Source organism: Macaca nemestrina, chromosome 4, assembly GCF_043159975.1.
Source record: "Macaca nemestrina isolate mMacNem1 chromosome 4, mMacNem.hap1, whole genome shotgun sequence".
NCBI lineage: Eukaryota > Metazoa > Chordata > Mammalia > Primates > Cercopithecidae > Macaca > Macaca nemestrina.
The window spans coordinates 44281417-44300011 of NC_092128.1; the positions used below are offsets into that span (position 1 = coordinate 44281417).

The window sequence follows — 18595 nt, forward strand, 5'->3', positions numbered from 1 at the left end:
TGTTCCCTTCTCATTTATTACCTCACACTGAAATAAAAGTGAATAAATAAAAACACAATAAGTTAAATACTAATTCTTCCACAATTCAAATTTTTTTGGCCGATTCCTAAAATCATGTGTGATGAGATATTAGCAATTCTTGGTTTGTCTTAATATTAGGGTACTCGTAAGACAAGAATAATTTAAATCAATATTTATTGCCCAAATTTATTTAAACTAATATTTTTTCCTTTTAGCTCATCAAATATTTCTTATTTTAAAAATCAGAATTACTAATAATCAAAGACAGTTATTAATACACTAACAACTGGGGCTCTGTGTTTTTTTAAGTTACATATAATATATTTTATTTTTGAAAAAGTACAAAATGCTTGGAGGAAGCATCAAAAATAACTATTAATTATTGATATCCATAAGGAAACCATATATAAATGCATTTAAGCACTCTTAACTGTTTTACTGAAATAATTACAAAGATTCAGAATGACTGCTTTTTGCCTTGCATAGTAAAGAATACTAATATAGATAAATTATCAATTTAATAATAATTTTTAAACTGCCTGAAATACTTGGTCTCAGCAATTTATTTTTTTTTCTGGCATGCTGTTTAGAAATCTGGGAAACACAGATCACAGAAAGAAGAACAAAAATCACTAAAAGTATTCAAATCTCACCAATTAGAGGCAACCACTATTAAGCATTAGCGTATTTTTCTAAAAGAGTGAAAGTGCTAGAAAGAAAATTTTATGAAATTAGGGATTTACTATTTTTTTTTTTTGAAAAAGCATTGTATTCTTACATGAAGGATATCAATACCTTGTATCTTAATGTTTGTGGTAGCAATGTTCCCAGTTAGCCATTTTGCCTAATAATTTTGTTTCTGTGAAATTCATGAAGTGAATCATCTTCCTGAAGTGTAATCTTTTGGAAGCAGGGACTTTGTTTCAACATTATGTCTTTTCTCCATTGCTTTCAAACCTAAAAAGTCACTAAATATTTACATAAAAGGTAATGGTGGTTTGATCAGAGCAGTTTTTTGGGGCAGCAATTTTCAAACATTTAATTTCAGGTTCCCATTACACTTGGTCATATCTGTCTATAGTTTCCATATTAGAAATTAAAACTAAGATATTTTGTGAAACTATATTTTTAAACTCATTCTATACAAATATCATGTTTTTGTGAAAAATAACAATATTTTCCAAAATGAAAATATTTATGAAGAAAAGTTTCATTGTTTTTACACATTTGCAAAACTCTTTCATGTCTGTCTTAATAGACAAGAACTGGAGTCTAATATCTGTTTTTGTATTCAGTCTATTGCAATATGGTGCTTTGGTTAAAGTAGGGGAAGAAAACTCCAGTTTCACACAGATATGTTGATATAAAAAGAAAGAATATTATGATAGTCTTTTAAAATAATTGTAGGTATTCTTCTTTGATGGTCCTTACACACAAAATATTGCATATTTAATTGCACACACACTAGTTTCTTAAAGGTTAATTGCAACTAGAAATCTGGAACCATGTCAATAAACTTTTTGTACTGTTGCATTAAAATCTATTGACCTGCGTTGCACTTTGAATGGTCTTTCACCCTCACACAATCCTATAACATCATTCATTTATCTTTGGGAAATTTGGTTCCCTTAGTTACGCAGAGCTTCCAAATACTAACTTTCATTATATTTCATTATCAAATGTTTTCAAATTGCACTTATTGTTATTATCATTGATTTTATTTAAAAAAATATTCTGAGTAATGGATACAAATTTTCAAAAATTCAAATTTTCACTTGAAAGTTCAAATTTTATTACTCACAATAAATGCTGACCGTTGTTTCCCTTGAGGTGACAGATTTACTTCATCCATGTTTGAGATAAGCCTGCCAAATACCATACCAGCCTGAAAAACTGTAGGTTGTCTATTAGTAATTGTTTCAAGTAAAAATGATTCACCATGAAAGTGGCTTGTTTAGCTCATGATTGAAACACACAAGTGTTTTTCCTCAATATAGTCATTTGATTACAGCATGCAGAAGTATTCTTCCAATTTTATCAAGCTGAATACTTAGAAAATCTTGTGCCTAAGGGTCAAGATTGCATGCAACTAGTAGGTATTATTGCTCCATCAAAGATATTCTTAAGGGAAAATGGCAGCTTCTTTTAATATCAGCTTGTGCTGACAGAGGAGACAATGATTAATTTTGCAGTTTGGTGCCAATGTCATGCTTTGTGTTAAAGATCAGTTTTACTCACCAATGCTTTTGCACCATAAGTATACAAATATTGACATGATGAAAAACATCAACTAGTATCTTCCTGTTACTATGAAAATAGTTTTAATCTTGAGGACCCACTGCAAGGTCCTCATGGGCTCCCAGGAGTACGCAGACTACATTTTGAGAACCTCTACTTTGGATAATTTTTCTGACAGGATTCCTGGGGAATGCATATGATTTATCCAGTCCTATTGCTCATTTTTAGAATAATAGTTTGTTTTATTTAACATATAACATTAATCCAAAGAATCTTTAAAAATCAGATTGGCAAGCATCCTCCTCCCATCCCCAGCCAACCACCACTACCAAATAACCTGTCTGCGACTACCCAAGATTGCCAAGGTCATAAAAAATAAGGGAAGACTGAGAAACTGTCACAGACCAGAGGAGACAGGGGAGCCAAGTCAACTTAAAGCAATGCAGCACCCTGGACTGAACTGTACAACACAAGGATATTAATGGAGAAACAGATTAAATCTAAATGAAGTCTGAAATGTGGTTAATAGTAATGTAGCAATGTTGGTTATTAATTTTGAAAAATATGATGTAAGGTATTACTAATGGGGGAAACTGGATGATAACAATATAAGAACTCTCATTGCTGTCTTTGCAACTGCTCAACAAATCGAAAGATTCTTCTAAAATTTAAAAACAATAAGTTTTTGAGGGAGAAAAATCTTAAGGCAGATCATGGACCCACACACAGAGCTCAAAATTACTCCTCTGCTCAAAATTCATTTGTTAACTATTTTGTACAAAGTTAGAGCCAAAGTGCTTAGCATCCCTATATAATCTGGCCACCCACCAACTTTCTAGTATTTTTCTTAGGTGGTCTTTCCCTAGCTCACTTTGCTTCAGCCATGCAGGACACTGGGCAGTTCCTCTAACATCTTAAGCGTGTGTCTGTCTCAGGGACTTTGCTCTTGCTTTTACCTCTGCCGGGAACATTCTTCTCCCAGATAATGGAAAGATTTATTCCCTCACTTCCTTCAGGCCTCTGCACAAATTTCACCTTATTGGAGAGGTCTCCTTCATCTATTCTATATAATATAATAAGCACCCCATCCCACTTTGTCACTCCTTATTCCATTTACTCTGCTTTATTTTTCTCCATCTGCTATAACATCACCAGCTAACATATATTGTTTATTGTCTCTTCTTCCTGAAGTGTAATCTTTTGAAGTCAGGAACTTTATTTCAACTTGATGTCTTATTCCAACATTATATCTCTGATTAATTTTGTGTGTGTTTAAAAAGTATTTTGATCATATGAACTAAAATTAGCAGTTTTTTAAAACAATGTATTTTCGTAACAAAACAAAAGAGTTGCAAATCCTGTTTATTCTTAAAACTGTTTCTGGAATTGTTACTGGTTAAGTTTGATTTTAAATTTCTGCATACTATAAGGTTCTAGGGAGATTCAGGGGGAAATATAGACTGAATATCCAAATGAGACAACATTTTAATGGTCACCATGATTAATTTAAATATTGCTAGTATAAAATAGCAACATGAATATTATAGCTTCTAAAATCTTATAAATCTGGTAGCTTCTCTAAGAAATTTCAGGTAGAAAAACCTCTCAATAAATCTTATCTTCTGAAGGGTATTACACAAAAATGAACTGGGAAACAATTTAGGTCATTTTTCTAAGATAAAGATTTAGTTGAGAGATGTGTTTTTGATATTTACCTAATCTTTCCACACTGAATATGTAGGTATGCTGTATATATATATATATATATATATATATATATATATATTCCTTATTTTAATTCTTATTGCTAGATAAGTGACAATCCAAGTAAAAAGTGCACAATATTAGAAAAGAAAGTCCTTCAAGGTCTGATTGCATTGTCCTTCACTAATTGTGCCTAACAATTTATTCAAACTTTGAAACCTTTTTAAAAATTATATTTTACACCATTTATAAATAACAGCAGAAAATTAAATGCTACACTGTTGTATTTTGAGTTACCGTATTTCTTAAAAGACAAATGGTTTTCTTTCTACATTTGTAGAATTCTAAGTGATAAAAAGCTTTTGCTGAATTCTGAGCTATATTCAAATGTCATTTCTTACTTTTGGAATTTTTAGATTTGAGATACAAAGACGGTTATGATTGGCCCAAAAATAGTGTTCATTTTTTAATATTGACAAACCTTATATATTTTTAAACTGAGCATATTAATTCCTTATTACTCCTGTGCCAATACCCTCTTCTGTCCCTGCCTCCCAGGACATCTGTGTCTGGATTCTGGGTAATTATAACTTGGTAGAACTTACAGAAATATTTAATATATGGCAAATACATAAGTGTTTTCAAGTCATCAAATTATTAGGGCAGAAAGAAAGTTCTGAGATTGGAAATAAAATCAATAGTTTCAACAAAACTATAAATTTGTTCTCCAAATATCTATATAGATATATATTATCTATGTCTCTCTTTATATATAGATAGACAGATCCTATATATAGGAAAAGAGAGAGAGATTTTATCTCAAAACAAGCTAGATGGTGGATCTGTAGAACAGACTGAAACAGGTACATGAAGTCATAAACGAAGTCGAGGCTGTGGCCCCACTGAGCTCAGGACCCACACACAGGTCAAGATAGCAGAAAGTTCTTTTACTGTGATGTAATGAAGACCCCACACAAAGTGGGGAATCTACACCGAGGTTAGTTCTTGACACAAGTATCTGGGAAGTTGTTTCCTGTTCCCTGCCTTCTGCTCCCACTGTTCTTTGAAAAGAGTATGAAAATAGGTGCTTTAAATTACTTGGGATCATAGTTTATAGGATAACATATGTTTTGAGAGGCAGGAAGAAGGGCATTCAGACTTGAAGCAAACTCAAAATCCAACTCAGACACTGGGTGTCTCACATTTCTGCATGAATAACAAGAATGTTTGTAAAATGAACATCCTTGGGAGATAGAGTTAGCATCTCCCTCTGAAGCCCTGGTCATGTTTGCTTATTCTTCAGTGTAATAAATATAACATATTTCTCTAGGACAAAAGTAAAACATATTTGCTTTATGTGTTTTAGATTAGAAAACATGTGAGTTCTCTAATCTTGGGTAACCCAGTCTTCTTCATCTACAGGCATTGCCTGTCCCTCTTTGTTTTATCCTGTGGGAATTGGAGCTCATAGACCTGGTGCAAATAATGTTATTTTGGATATTGCTACTTCTGTCAGTAATTATGCTCTTTGTCTTTAGCCCAGGAATCTCATGTCTTCTGACAGCATCTATGAAACTGTGGCAGGCTGATTTTTAACATGCAGATAGAGTAAGCTCTCAGACTCTTCGCAGTTGTAGGCATTGTTAAAGGATTGAGGTAAGTCTCCATCAAACGATGTGGAAAGATCTCCAAGACATATTGCTAAGGAAAAAGAATCTCAAAACTACATATGCATATATTAATACATACACATGATATATATATAATCATACGTACATATATAGATGCATGATCACATATGATATACACACGCTATAAACCCATTCTTGAACTCAACACACACAAATAAGTATGTAAATATTCAAAGAAAGTTCCAGAAGAATGTGCACCAAATAATTACAGATGATTATTTATCTACCGGAAGAGAAATGTGATTGGGCATTTGGGTTGGAGGTGATAATCAGGTATTGAGGAGAAAAGAGTTTAAGCAGTTGGCTCAGGATATGTTCAGCCTCTTTGCCAATGGGGAGGACCTCTGGTTTCAAGAAAATAAGGAAAAGTGATTTGATCTAATCTCCTTGTCAGCTGGACTTCCATGCAAATAGACTGATAATATTAGCTAGGAGAAAGAGACCTTATTCACAGAAATCTCTTAGCAGGATGTCCCTGAGGAAAGGATTATTTATAATCATTATAATCCATATATAATAAATACATCCAAGTAAACCTATGGATTTATGAGGCATGACTTCTAAGAGAATGTCCCATAAATTATAGAATTTTCTTGGGTAAAAAAAAAAAAAGAATTGAAAAAAAAAAAAGGAAATGTCGTATCATTTAAATGCTTCTGACTGTATCAAGTGACGCTGCACGACCTTTCTTGGATGCCTCATATGACTCTGGGCCAAAGATAATATGCGTAATCGAAAAAGAAGGACCCAAGGAGTCACATAGAAGTCCCAGAAATTTCTGCTTCTAGATTGAGGATATCTTTAAAATTATTTGTAAAGTTTAATACTGGGTGTGATGTCAGATTTGTGTGAGACTGTTTTGATAATTCAATACTACATTCACCAACACACTACTTCCCTGACCACCTCTACACAGCCCATACATTTTGATTATTCTTGACAAAGTCATCAAAAATGCAGTAAGCCCTTTTCAGTACACTTTATATATTTGCCTAATTAAAATTATATTTGCAATTTTTTCTTGAATTCTGTGATACTCTTTCTTTATGGGTATTTTTCCACCTTCTAACAATTCTACATACTTTTTTTTCTTTTGAGACGGAGTCTCGCTCTGTTGCCCAGGCTGGAGTGCAGTGGCGCAATCTTGGCTCATTGCAAGCTCCGTCTCCTGGGTTCACGCCGTTCTCCTGCCTCAGCCTCCCGAGTAGCAGGGACTACAGCACTGCCACCATGCCCAGCTAATTTTGTTTTTGTATTTTGGTTTCACCGGGTTAGCCAGGATGGTCTCGATCCCCGGACCTTGTGATCCACTCGCCTCAGCCTCCCAAAGTGCTGGGATTACAGGCGTGAGCCACTGCACCTGGCCTAGTGAGCATTTACTTTATCCTTGGTACTTAGCCCGTATTTCCTATTTTATGCTCACAACAGCCCCATAATATATGTTATTATCTGCATTTTATCTCTCCTACAGAGGAGCATAATGAGGCTCAGAGAATGCAGTCATGTGCTCAAATGTACACAGGCAGTGGATTATAGAGCCCAGATCAAGCCCAATTCTTTATGCTTCCAAAGCCTGGGCGCTTACTTCTTTCCTTATTTTCTCTCTGACTCTTAAATGTTTTCCTAAAATTTCTTTTCTTACACTTCTATGCCTGCTCCAAATTTGTATTCTTAAGCTATTCTGGATCAACAGCCACTTTGAAAGCTTGAAGAAAATGATGGACTTATTTCCCAGAAAAGTGCATCTAGAAATAAATGCAAACCCATTTCATACTTTCTATGACTTTCCAGTGAAATCTGGCCATGACAAGAGGTGCCCGTCTATGTGTTTATTCTAGTGATCTTAAGTCTAGTAGCTTCAACAAGCACCTGTTTGTGGTTGCCTTTTATAGCAAACGCATCTAATGCCCTGACTCACCATTAAGCACTCTAAGAGTGCTACCTCTGTTTCAGCTGTGGATAGCATCAATAGTCCCCTGAGGGCTTGCCAATAAAATCTAGCATCAAGTAACCCCTTACTAATGTTCTGCATCAAGAGTTCTAGCTCAGACCACCATGGAATCCAGTCTGGCCAGAGTAAGTGCAGCTTGGCAATGTGGGATCTTACCACTGGGAGCAATGTCAAACAACGGAGTAGGAGTTTCTGGATTAATGTCCCTACTTTCTATCCTTTAGGTGCACATTTCTGGGAAACATTGTGTCTCTTTTGAGTGGTGGAATGGAGCCCCACTACCCACAGTGACAACCTCAGTGACACTCAACCTGGCTTTTCCTCCTTATCTGTCTCACTCTTCCTGCTCTCTCATTCCTGCTCTTGGGATCACCTCCCAAATAAACTAAATATGAATTCTTGCTTCAGACTCCTCTTTCAGGCCAACCCTATCCAAGCTAAAACAACTCTCAAATTCTCAACTTCATTTTTCTACTACTGACCTCTTTTGAGGTACCATCCAGCATGTCAAACTGCATGAATAATTTAACTTTCGTGTTGTATGAGGCCTTCATTCTTAGCACATTCCATTTCATCTAATGTCCCTTATATTGGTTAGTGACATCATTATAAGGAAGTTCTTCAAGATTAAAACAAAACAAAACAAAAAAACAACTTTGGTGTCGTCCTTGACTCCTTCTCATTCTGTTTGACCATCAATTATCTCCCAAATGTCTCATTTCACCCACCCTCCTCCTTTCCCCACTGCCCTAGTCTTAGCGTTGAGTTCGAGACAATCACTTACCTCTCTATACTAACAGCCTCATAATCTGGTCTCACTTTTTCCCTTGCCTCTCCCTCATTTCCAGTATCTTGCACTCTATTTGCCTAATGATCTCTCTAAAACACAAATCTGAAACTGCACTTCTGGCTTTAAATTATTGCAGAGAGAACAAAATATGAGTTACTTGGCAGGGTATAAAAATTTTAAAAACCTTCACAATGTAGCCACAGTTTATTTTCAGTTTCATCTTCCACTTTGTCCTTACTGTAGAAGTTGTTTTTCAGTCACATTGAACATACCCTGGTCTTAAAACAAGTTTGTGCTCTTCACTACTTCATCTATTCGTTGTAGTTGCTATTCCTTCTGCCTGAACAATCCTCTCTCGTGTCTGCCTGAAATCATTTTTCAAGAACTAACTCAAATAACATTTCCATCAAAATTCTTGCTCCTCCCAAGCTTTGGTCTTCTGCAATCCCATATGATTTTCACATTTCTCTGTCTTTTCACAATGTATTTGAACATTTGTTCACTTCGTTATTTTCCTGAGTCTACTGTGTGCTCCATAAATGCTGCAATGTTGATTATCTTGTCTTCTCAGTGCCTAGAAGAAAGTGACTGCTTAAAAACTATGTGCCAAACTCAATTGAAAGGTATGGAGAATGTCAAGAGGGAAGTCGATGTTGAAGAAAGGCACAGGGAAAGAATGATCAACTGAAGAGACTTTATTTATGAACAGACAGTTTGGGAGGAGTAAAGAGTGGTGAATGAAAATGGAGCTCAAATATAAAAGGAAAGCCAGAAGTCATAAGAAAAATGTCCACACCCAGAACACAAAGAGTAATATACATGGCACAGACAAATGCTCAGGTCCAGAGGTGTTGCCATAATTTAAAAACAAAACTTGTCCTGCAGTGATTAATGCTAAATTTCCAAAGTATTGCTGCTATTTATACAAACTGCTATATTCATAGGGTTAATCTAGCCTAATACTTCAAATTATTCTTTAAAAATTTATTGTGCACATAAAGGCATTATATTGGCAATAATACTAAGTGATTGGAATGTTATTTCCTATTTTGAAATGTTTTATAAATTGCAATTTCTCTTAGGAAACTTGGTACTCCAGGCTTGTGTGTCAGAAAGAATGTTGAGCATCGGTTTCTGAGTTTCTCATATTTTACCTGATTTAAAAGCCAGAGGTGGAACCCCAGGAGTAGTGGTATTAGGCTACAAAAAGTCTCTGAAACTTTCACAAATAAAAAACTCAACATGCTTTATCATGTAAGTAACTTTAGAAGAAACCGTTTTGATTTATGGTGTTAATTCTCCTTGCCAGACTATAGTATGCAAATAGATAAGATTTGAAATCTTTTTTTGATTTCAATATAGAAGAAATGTTGGAAAGATGCCAAATTTATTATGATGTCCCTACATTCTGAATTCATATGAAAAAAGATTTTCCAGAGTTCCAATAAAAGTAATATTTCCCTAAGAGTGCAGTGATCCTTTTCTGTTGTTCTGCAGTGACGCGATAGTCTATTGTGTCACAATTCGATGTTCTACAAATCCTTTGGCTTAAACACTGTCAATCGTCTCTGTTAATGTTTTCTTAGTATGTTATAATTGTATTTACCTGTTCTCTACCTGTCCATGTTTTCTGTTAATCTGGGCTATTTTTCCATGGGTTCCCCCTCTTGGGAGGAGACAACTTTATTCCTCATGCCTATATTATATTCAGATTTTGCTACAGTAGTGTCAGCGAATTTCCTCCGTATCAGATATTCAGAATGTTCTTCCAGGATATAGGTGGTTACATCATACAGGGAGGTGAGATAGACAGATGATAGATGATAGATAGATAGATAGATAGATAGATAGATAGATAGATAGATAGATCTCCTGTATCCTAATTATGTGTGTATGTATGTCTTTGTATCAGTACACCATTAAAAGTTTATTATTTTCTGGAATCTCTTTATATTTAGCTCACCAGAATATAGTAAAAATCAGTACTTCTAGCTGAGTTGGAAGCAACCAGAAGATAGAAAAGGCAAACTGGAAAATGACATAAACCTAATTTTTAGACCGAGAGAATATTGTTGACATCTTGTACATATAAACACAAAAAGTGATTGTATGATTTTTTATTATTTTCCTTTGATGAGGTTCAATATAGGATATTAATTTTTCTTTTGCTAGAGTTTTTCTACATACGTATATATACACCAGTTTCTCCCATTACCTTGTAAGAGTTCCTGGACCATAAACTATCCCTGAGAATTGATTCCACACTCCCTCAGATATGACTTTTCATAAGCCAAGTCCTTTAAAAATACATTTCATATATTTCTCAGACTACATGTCAAATCAGTATCATGCAAACATAATACTTTTACTACTTTCTTAGAGCATGGTGTTGAGAGGAAAGAATTTAATATATCTGTGCGACATCTACATTAATGCAATGGTGCAATATTGAAACTGCTTTTATCTGCCACACTTCTCAAATGAAAGTGGCAGCTAAATTTTATGGTAGTTAAACTGTGAACCTTGCTCACAATCTTGCCTATGTGGATGTGGCCCTTTGGTATTATTAAGGCAGTAGTCTTTATTCTGCATCTTAGACTTTAAAAGTTGCTATGGATATAAGAAGTCTATCATGTGGTCATGTCTACACCGTAAAATCTTTCCAAAGTGTGCAGCAAATTCTTGATAGAATTCACAGGTCTTTCAAGAAATTAGAGTAACATTTCATCTGGCATTGCCACAGTGCGCTGCAGAGGAGACTGTGATCTAGCAAGGCTCCCAGAGACCCTGGAAATGAATGTGTCACTAGTTCCTATTTGAGTTTGGACCACTCTGCCTGTTGTTTGCCTCTCCTGCTGTGTCCCTTGTAATAACCTTGTACTTCACACACGGAAAGTGTACCTTCCACTATTTGAACAAAAAAAAAGGTTGTAATTTGGTATTTTGAGGTAAATATATCCTTTATTAGTTATGAAGCTAATTCTTTCAGAGAAGTATACCATTAGCAGAAAAATGGGCTACAGACAAGCAACTTCCCATGCGAATATGTTTAAGTGGCTTGGAAAGGGATTATGTTTTAAATATCCTTATACGTTTATGCAAATTGAGTATGCTAGAATCCTTGCTGTGATGCTGATAAACTCCTTGCATCACCCACAGTCAACAATATCTTTTCTTTAGCTGTCCTGATTAAATGAGTGACATTCACTGTTGGTAAATCCCCCACAGAGTAACTGGAGCTCACATGTGCCTAGCCACAATACCAGTAATGACATGATTCTGAGGGGATTTGAAACCCTACCTCAACAAATGTATTTCTATTTTTCAACATATATTCAAAGCAATACTTTGGCATTGTAATGTGATTCTTGACAGGGCTAAGGTAAATTCATCATGCTAAACTGAAATGTTTCTGGCAGATGTCTACTTCATAACAATCAAATTGTGTGTACTGTAATATATGACAACCACAGTGTTACTTCTGCTTGTAAAACTTACAAGTATAATACTTTATTAATGCAAACCTGGAATGTAATTATGCAATACGTTATCACGCCACATTTTCTCATTTGGAAAAAACTTCTTGAAGACAGTCTGCCAACTTATAAATAATGTGAATTTTTAAATGAATATAGAAAGGATATAACTTTTTTATCACAAAGATATTCTGGCATTTTGATACTTTTCAAAATTGTATATTTGTTGAAATTTAAGAGAGTGGAAAAGTGAAATGTTTTCTCTTATTAAATATTAACTTTGGTCCCCCTGGAAATGGTTATTTGTCAGAGATGGATGCTCTTCTTTGAAGAAGAAATAATTAAAATGCTGGCACTAAGTAATGAAATATTTTAAAAATAAATAGATTTTGTGATAACCTCTGCCTAAATATCTGCATTATCTATGTATTTAGTACAATTCATCATATTTTAGGACTAAGGGCCTAAAAATATTTGCTTGAGAGAAAATCTAATCCAAATAAATGGCAACCTTTTGACTTCACTACAAATGGAAAGCCTCAACCCCTTATTCCTTTTAGTCTATGGCATTCACTCAACACAAAAACACTCATGGAATCAGAATATAAAACCTTTCAAGATTCTGGTAAATTTAAGATTTTAAATTATGGTTAGGATTCCCATTGTCTTGTCTCCCATGCTTTCAACAATTACTTCAAAATAAATATTTGCAAGAACAGATAAAAGCTCTTTATTCCTATTTGGTGATCTAATTGCCAGATGAAAATTGAACATCTGCCTGGGAAGCTGCCTTGTGATTTCCTTTAAGTATCATCCTCTACCACTAGAGACAAAAATAATCCACGTGGCTTGCTTTTGCCCTGGTGGCGCCTCTTCTCTCTTGTTTTTCTTAGTAAGCACCTGTATTTTAAAGACCTTGAAATTTCACTTGTATTTCCAATGCAAATTTAAATATTTACATTTTAGCATAATTAGTTTTGAAAAAAACCCACAAATTTTCATTCCATGACCCTTTTGTAATTTATTGTGAAAATAAAATTGTTAAAGCAAGTTTGGATTATTTTATTCGGACCAAGAAAACAAAATGTGTGTTGCACATAAATTATGACAAATTAGGCAATCTCTTGGGGCCAGTAAACACCCTCCCAGACTAACAAAATTGAGAACATGCCCATCTGAGAATTTGAATCAGGTGGTGTAAAAAGACAAAGGCTGGCAAAAACATAATTTTGGATTTACTCACTAACTGCAGGGCTGCTAGAGGCCAACCAAAGAGATTTGGACCATACAATACCTAAGACTTGTGACGGGAACTGAACTTCATTAAGCAAGTTAAAAATCAGTTAGCAACCAGTTGATTTAGTTAAAAATGGTCAAGTCAGTGTGTGCATATAGGTTGGTGGAAAATTTTTCTCTTTCAATTATTATGCTTGCAATTGTCATGCAGTATGCATCTTAGGACTGCATATTCAATTGTTCACATTATTTAGGTTATTCATACTATAATATGCATATATATTTACCAATTCATTCACTTAAAAAACAACAAATATATAATTGTACATCTCTTATATACCAGATACTCTGGATATGCCTTGTCCATCTCTCCTTGGCTTCTTGTGTTTCTCCCACTTCTGCCTACCACACCCTCCGGCTAATATACAACATTGGCATACTAGGGAACTGGAAGATTTTACTCTGGCACTTACTTACTAGTTCACCCACCTGAGTACCACATATACTACCATTGCCATCATGTAAACCCTAATAGGAATTACGATGAAAGTTCCTAATGTTGGTGAAACTGCCTACGAATCACTTTCAAATCCATTGTGTTGCTTAAGGAAAATATAACATTTGTCACCTGAAACATGAATGTACTTTATAACTTCTATGAACTTGACTTTTATTTAACATTCATAGAGTCAGTTTGTATGCAAACACTGGGCACGTTTAATATGTTTATTCACCTAGGGATAGTCTTTCAATATCCTTCCAGAAAGATATTACTTCAGTTCCCTCTCACCCATCTGTCCCTACAGCCAATGGGTTAGTTCAGGTCCTCACCATCTTTTGTGTTTGTAAATGAATGGAAAACCTTTCAACTGCCTATCCAAGTTCATTCTTCATCTCCCTGAGTTCATCATCCATACTGCTTCCCCCATAAAAATGTGATCAAAATATAAATTTGATCTCACCATTTCCTTGATTCAAATCTTCAGAAAGCTTCGTGTCACCTACAAGACAAAATTGGGAGCCTTCAGCAAGACATTTAAGGTGCTGCCTCGCTGGACTCAGTTCTGCTTCTTCCTATGGCTCCCTACTCTCCATCCTGCTGCAACATAACTGTAAATGCACAATGTATGGATAAATAATGCATGGATGAAAACTTCTCCAAATCCAAGTATGAATGCTTCCTCTTCTGAGAAAATTTACTGATTCTCCTAAGGAGACTTAGTCACTCTCACTTCTCAATTCTCATTGCAATTACACTTGTTTCTATTCCAGCCATGTAATGCTATCGAATTAACATGCATTGTCTCTCTTTAGGCCAGGCACAGTGGCTCACACTTGTAATCCCAGCACTTTGGGAAGTCGAGGTGGGTGGATCACTTGAGGTCAGGAGTTCGAGACAGGTCTGGTCAACATACTGAAACCCTGTCTCTACTAAAAGTACAAAAAATAGCCAGATGTGGTGGCACACACCTGTCATTTCAGCTACCCAGGAGGCTGAGGCAGGAGAATCGCTTGAACCTGGGAGGTGGAGGCTGCAGTAAGCTGAGATTGCACCACTGCACTCCAGTCTGGTGACAAAGCGAGACTCCATTGCAAAAAAAAAAAAAAAGAAGAAAAAAGAAAGTAGCGAGTTTTCTAACTTAAGATTGAACCAGGTGTTTAAGATCTGTTAACAGACCTACCTTAGTTTAGAAATGTTTGGTGCCAAAGGCATATAGATACCATATTAACTTGTAACCATTGGTTAAATTTATATAGAATCCCTAAATATGGCATTTCTGGGTGGATCTGTAATCTGTAAGCTAAGATTTCTCCAATGGGTATGTTTATGCTGATAATGATACTGAGCCATTTTAGGTTGTGGGGAATAAAGGAAAATTTCATCACCCTTGGGGATCCTAAAGCCTTGTAATTCAACCATAAGCTTTGTATCATTCATGGTATCGATACCCTCTTTCTTTCCCCGTCCCCCATCCCCAGATTGTTACAGTGTCGAAAGTTAACAGGGAGGATATGTAGGCATTGAACCAAAACTGTTGAGTAAGTTTCCGGAGTGTCTAGTGTAGTTCTTGTATTATTGTGTTATTATATTTGAGTAACTGTCAATGTTAAATAGACACAAACATCCAAGATACCCCAGGATTTATATTTTCTTAAATCTTAGAAATACATGATAACAAGATTGAACTCAGACATGTGCGTCTGCACATAAACAAGTTCACTTTTTCTTACTACCTCATTATTCAGAGTACTGGCAGGAAACAGATGGCTCTCTCATAGGGTTTAGTTTAAGGGAGATTAATAAAAGGGACTGTTAGCAGAGAAACAATCGGTTGTAAGAAGACCAACAAAGGAGTTTGAAGTTCCAGGAACTAACAGCATTGGGAAACCTCTACTTCTCCGAGCCTGCAGAGGTACCAGGAGAGAGCTGTAGCTATGGGAGAGGGGCCGTTGCACAGGAACCCGTAATGTGGTTCCTACTATCAAACCACTGTCTGGAAGGAACAGGGGTAAGGGTGGGGTGGGAATTGATACTTTGACTTCTCTCCCATCTTTTGATTTCCCACCAGTGCCTACCATCAGTCAAAGCCAACTGGAAACCAGAAAGCAAGATATCCTGGCACAAAATCAGGCAGAAGGAAAAAACTGATCTGAGGGTGGTAAATGGAAAATGACTGACACCTAATATTATGAAGAACATCTAACTCTTGAGTCTTCATCTACCTAAAAACAATGGACATCACTGATAAGTAGGCACAGAACAGTAACGCATTGTGAGTTCATTGACTTTTGGGTCAATGTATGCCATGAAAGATAAGTAGTACAGTAGCTATGAATTTTATTCGCCCTTAGAGCCCAAGTCACGAAACCCACTCAAGGTAGGAAAGATGGGAGACAAGAAACAAGACAGGCAAGACTTCAGATCCGCATGTTTCCATCCTAGCTTCAAGCAAAGCTGTTTTGATTGAATCTATTTATTATATTTGGTAATATGCAAAATTACATAAGAAATATACCCATCTAATGGAAAGATCCAGAAATAGAAATTAGGTTTCCTAGGTCTATCAGTAACTGACAATGTTACTTTAAAAAGTAAACTTAAGCAATCCGTCCCAGTTTTTTCATCTGTAAAATGGAAGTTATAACGTCTATCCTAAAAGAATCATAGTTTTGTGAAGATCAAATGAGTAAACGGATACGGTTTTCTTCTGAAAAGTTAAACAAGTTCTACAAATGTCAGCCCTATCACTTTTGCTATCTCCTAAAGCTCTCCCTGAGTATAAGCTGCCAATCACCATATCCTCTTTTTTGGGCTATCTTTCCTCTACACATGGAGCACTTCACTCAACTCCAACTTAAACATCACACACAAAGGAAAGATAAGCAGCAAGAAAATCCAAATGCATTGGCAATACCACTGCATGTTAAAAAGAAAGAACTAGATTCACGTTGAACTTCGTTTTCGTGGTGCATAACTCTCCTTTCCATAGGTCCTATTAACTTCAAAGGGAGCTCCGTGCATGTAAATGATTATATTTATTGGATGCGCCAACTCTTTCTTATCCTCCGGGCACAATTAGAAATATCATAGAAAAATGAACGTCAGAGACTTGGATCCATATTTGATATTCTATGGGAAATTCCCCATAGTTACAGATGTTAAAAATCCTGCCCAATGGTCCAGTTATAAATTTATAGTATTTCCTTTTCTATATCCTTGGAATTATTTTTCTCTGATTTCCTTTTTACATTAAAGGAAAAATATTCCCTTTAGGTCCAGATAAACTGGTGATAAAACCTTGGCTTGTTGTACAGCTTGATATAGTAATACAAATTTAGACTGTGTAACCCCTCTCTTTCAAGGAACTGTTAGTGCTTCCCTGAGATTATCCCGTTAATAGTTACAGGAACTCTTCCTACTTCAAGTTCACTCTGGGAACTGCTCTTAGAGTCAGTGTCTAGGAACTCAATTCTTGGATGTTCAGCTTAATATCATATCCACTAAACCACACTGTAATTTCAGTGTTCCTTGTAAATTCAGGCCATTATCAATATTTTTGTTAGGTGGCTAATAAACTTAGCGTTCTGTAGCTGAAGTCGCCACAATAAATTAAATTTGCATGGAGCCCTGTGCTTTTCACACCACTTTGGTGTTTGTTCACTTTAAATTTAGTAGTTTCATAGCTCACAGTGGAAGCGTCCCTAGTACTGACTCTGACAAAATAATGCCCTCATTCGGTGCTATCAGTGAATATAAAGACCTTGAAAATGTTATAGACATGGCTCCTCAGCAATATTACGTATTATATATTTTATATATAATCTAAGGGTAGGTTAACTCTTTAGCTGCATATTTTTTAAAGTGACAAAAAAGGAGAAAAATAGAAGAAATCTTTCCAATTAAATATTTAGAGCTACTATAAAAGAGAACATGCTACTATTAAATGATGAAAAACATTGCTGGAAATGTACCCACATCTGATGGATGGTTGGGAAGATACAAAGGCTTTTTAAAATAATGTTTTGATAAGCAATATGACTTACAAAAGATTCATTTTAACTAGCCTTACAGACAAATAAACCATATCATATTAATTTGAACCCATTTTTAATTATTTGTAAAAAATAAGTAAGCAAGGGCAGTCTAATTGTTGTAAATATTGATAGAACAAAACAATCCAAACTAAATATAAAAATCAAATTTCTAGTGAAAATGTGTGTAAGTAGGTTTATTTTGAAAGGAAAAGTCCTACTCCCAGTGTCATAACCAATTAAATTCTCCAGGTAATGACCCCATTTGCATAGCGAGCGGAACCCACAAGTGGGAATTTTAATGGGTACACCACCTGAGTACAGTAATTGAGAGTGACACAACTTGAACTAGTTTTGTGCTTACCCCACTGAAAATTCTACTCATATTATTTTTAATGTCAAGCTACAAGTCAAATTTCAAGATGATGGATTTGTTCTTTTTTAAGCACTGAGTTTGAATAAAAGAAATGCTTTAATTCTGTTATGCACTGCATATCTTTGCTTTAACTAATCTGTACTTCTGATTCTCACCATTGCTTCATTTTCTTCAGTGATTGGAATTTAATTTTATTCATTAATTTGTGAATAATTAGATAAAAAAATAATGTCCTCAGCAGCTAAATTGCTTTTGGATTGCGATTTAATGTACTTTTACCAGAATATGTATTATAGTTAAGCTGGCATAACAGTTTACTAAAATGTAATTGTGTAAATATGCCCAGTTATTCTTTTTGAATGATCTAACAAAATCTAATATAATATGTATTCATGGGTATTTTACTCCTCCTTCACCTCAGCACCAATAAAACACAGTTTCTGCAGAGCTGATCAGAGACACCTTGTCATCTAAAGATGTTACTTTTAAAAGATATTCTCCTTATCTCTCAGGCACTATTCATGTCCTTGAAAGAATTGTGCATTCTGATTGAGGGATCATATGACGTCCACATGAAAT

General features: G+C 35.2%; 1 long non-coding RNA gene across 3 annotated transcripts in view; it reads left to right on the top strand.

Moving 5' to 3' along the window:
* Nucleotides 1–12866, top strand: part of LOC105475780 (uncharacterized) — a 30651-nt gene extending 17785 nt beyond the window's left edge. For 2 of the 3 annotated variants that reach the window (XR_983651.2, XR_983653.2), the window contains 2 exons: nt 5502–5619; nt 8967–12864. This is a non-coding gene — a long non-coding RNA (uncharacterized lncRNA). Of the gene's footprint in view, nt 1–5501; nt 5620–8966 lie in introns of all 3 variants that reach the window. The other variant, XR_983655.2, reaches the window with a different exon arrangement.
* Nucleotides 12867–18595: the final 5729 nt, after the last annotated feature.